Below are 3,447 nucleotides of genomic sequence, written 5' to 3' on the forward strand. Positions count from 1 at the left end.
GACCACCATCTATGTAAAAGCCACAAAGAGAACATTTGTTTGTGCTTCTTTGTGCATACACAAGAGACAAGGAATGGTCATTATGGCTGAAGAGGGTGCCTTCCAAATTCTGATACACCACTAAGTCCACCCCCAGTTATGAGAATCCTGTAGCAGGTAGGCCTAGCATAGTTATGCACCCAACAATTTTATTTTCTAGCTCATTCCCAATTCCAAACATCCTGCCAGATGTCATGTTAGTATATACATAGGTGACCAAAGGTGTGTCTCAGCTTCTGGTTAATAGAATAAAAGCAAACCTTATTAAGAGTACGTGCCTGCATTTCTACTGCTTAGGACACCACCGTATTAGCAGCCACATGGGGAACACACATTTTGCACCTCACAAGTGCCCCAGGGCTCTGTGCATCCCCTCTCCTCAGGTTGACTTTGGTTTCCCTGTTGTTGTCCTGGACTCTGCACATTTGGGAATCCTGAATCGGATAGCTTTCAGAGACTGAGCAACTTTGTAGCAGCCAGGCCTTTATCCCATCGAGGCCGGTAAGAACTTACCAGGAAATAAGGATGGAATTTCTGTATTGATGTCACTCTCTTTCCTTGTGGGGGGTGTGTCAGTCTCAGGTGGGGGGTTCCTGAAGAGCTGGAGAAGTTGGGAACTAGATGGACAAGTTGGAGACTGGAGGTAAGCCAGATGAGGCCAGATGTGTCTGCAGCGGAAAGTTTTAGGCAGATCAGTGGAGGTGCAAGAAATATTCCCAGCGTGAGTTTTGCAAACACACTCTGATATTTTTAACATTGATTTTGTAAATCTGCCTGTCTCATTTCCTAAGAGGATTTTTCTTCCCCTGAAAATTATTATTATTATTTAATTAGATCATAAAAAATAGAAGTGGGTCTAATTAGTCCAACTCTGTTTTGGCTACTACAGAAATAACTATTAATCTGAGTGCCCAAACTCAGCCTCAAATGCAGGATAAGGCCAGATGCCTGGGCAGAAATGATGTGATGTCTGGGACATGTACAAGTGAGACAGGAAGCCTGTGCCTCTACCTCACCGAAGCTGTCTTGCTGAGAGCTGCTCCTAGGAGACACGGGGCCCACTTATACCAAGTATGCAGCCTTGTGACAGAGAACTTCTCTCCCAAAAGACAGAGTAAAGAAAGAATCGGCTATACCTTTCTCGGCCTTCCTATAGAACGAGAAACAGTGAAAAATTGTTAATCTGAAAGGATTTGCCCAACATTCAAGGCTTTTCATAGGCTTCAACCCCAAATACCCTCCCTTCTCCCGATTTAGACATTTTTTTTTTCATTTATCTTTTATTCACCCCTTCTGTTGGGAATGTCTCCTCTTCTCCCAGAGACAGACCCTGCTCTGCACTGTCTTTCCCACTCCCAAAATATGCTCAGGCTTCCCTTGGAATCCTTGCTGGGCTGAGGCCTTGCATATCCCATACATCTACTTGTGCAATGCTTTTCACTGATCCTTCTGTGCAGGTGGCTGACGTGCTGCCCAATTCACCTGGGAATCCTTCTGGCTCTGTCAAATATCCAGGGAGCTGGTGCTCTCCCCTGCTCAGGATGATCTTTATGGTTCCCTGGTGGCTCCTTAACAGTGACATATAGTGAGGAGAGGGTGGCTTTTGCAGGCAGGGTGTGCATGCTGCCCATGACTTTGGACAGGTTTTGTTCCTGTTTCCTGGCTATCTCCTTATCAGTAAATGGAGAAAATAATGGGAAGGCCACAGGCCGAGCAGAAGGAAAACCTCTCCTTTTACCATCTTGAGAGCCAACCAGAGCAACCAGAGTAAGTGAGGGTGCCGGGTGAGGGGGCATGAGTATAGCTTCCCTGTTCCCACAGGCCTCCAGTGTAGGCACCCCTAACCACAATGCTGCTGTTGTGGATGTGGGGAAAAGGTGCTGGCTGGCAGTCCTCTCCTTCACAGGGTGCAGTGTGGTTTGGACTCTGGATTTATGGGGCAGCTAGTTAACAAAGAGGACCTCAGTGAAACAGGCTTTCCAGAGTTCACGCCCTGGTGTATGGAATCCGGGTTGGGTTCTGACTCATTTTAATCAGTAGAATGCAGCAGAAATGATGCTCTGCTGGCTCCAGGACTGCCTTCTAGAGGCCAGCCAACTTGAAACACTCTCTCTTGGAATCCCTGAGCCACCCTATTGGAGAGATCACACAAGAGGCTGTGCAGAGAGGCTACATGGAGATGATCTCTGAGAATATGGGGAAAGGAAGAACAGTTACTCCATCCTGGTCAAATGTCCAGATTGTTAGAGCCCCACCCAATGGACTGTGACTGCATTGGAGACCTCCAAGAGGCCAGTAGAAGCTGTGCCCAGCTGAGCCAAACCACCCCACAGACACAGAGAGATGACAAAATGGGTGTTGTTCTAAGGCACTAAGATTTTGGGTGGTCTGTTAAATAGCAAGAAATAACCCAAACAGAGTCCAATAGCTGGGTCCATCTCACCTTTGTTGCTTGCTGCTTATGTGGCCTTGGCCAAGTTTCTTAATCTCTTGAAGTCTCAGTCTCCCAATCTGTAGAATGAAGATAATATTTTTTTTTAGCACAGAACTCTATACATCAGAATAAATGAAAAATAACTATTGTTGTAATACCTGTCACACAATAAGCAGACAGTGAACACAGAGCTAGGAGCATTTCCATCTCAACAAACACACTTTCCCTTAGATGAACAAAGCCTGGAAAGTTAGAAGTACAGCAGTCTCTTGTTATAAGGTCTTCCCTGGAGACCAAGGTGAATGTGTCATGTGAGTGAACCACAATCTTTCCACTCACTTGGGCACAGGGTAGCATCTCTGTGTCCTGCAGGGAAGGTCACAGCTTGCTTCACCAAAGCAGTGGACCGCAGCTGAGAGCCAGCTGGTCCTCCCTTCGCACTGATGCCCTCATGGAGAGCATGGTCTACCAAGGTATGATGAGCATGAGTCCAGGTCTGACTCACTGCCTATTTGGTGTATTTCCTTAAAAGACAGGGTTTCTTCATGGACTTTTTAAAAAAATATATATATATTTATAGTTTTTATTATTTCAAATTTTATGGTTTTTATTATTTCAAATTTTATGGTTTTAGGTTTTTGATCTCTTTTGAAATGATTTTTATATATGTATAAAGTAATAGTTTAACTGCATTCTTCTGCATGTGGATATCCAATTTTCTGATTGCCTTTGGATGAAAATACTGTCCTTGATCTTGACACCCGTATTGAAAATCATTTGACCATATATGTGAGGGTTTATTTCTGGGCTCTCCATTCTGTTCCATTGGTCAATAGGTTTGTCTTTATGCCTGTATCACACTGTTTTGATTACTGTGGCTTTTTGGTAAGTTTTGAAATTCGAAACTGTCTGTCTTCCAACTTTGTTCTTCTTTTTCAAGAGTGTTTGGCTACTCAGAGTTCTTTATTCCATAT

The 3,447-nt window shown here is 44.4% G+C and overlaps 1 long non-coding RNA gene across 1 annotated transcript; it reads right to left on the minus strand.

Annotated features, from left to right (window-relative positions):
- Positions 1–1,175: 1,175 nt before the first annotated feature.
- LOC120611833 (uncharacterized) lies at positions 1,176–2,831 on the minus strand. Its single transcript, XR_005655300.1, has 3 exons — positions 2,813–2,831; positions 2,483–2,550; positions 1,176–1,189 (listed from the first exon to the last, which is right to left on the minus strand). It is a non-coding gene; the product is annotated as an uncharacterized LOC120611833 (long non-coding RNA).
- Between the last annotated feature and the right edge of the window lie 616 nt (positions 2,832–3,447).

This window comes from Pteropus medius, unplaced genomic scaffold, assembly GCF_902729225.1.
Source record: "Pteropus medius unplaced genomic scaffold, Ma_sr-lr_union100, whole genome shotgun sequence".
NCBI classification, from domain to species: domain Eukaryota; kingdom Metazoa; phylum Chordata; class Mammalia; order Chiroptera; family Pteropodidae; genus Pteropus; species Pteropus medius.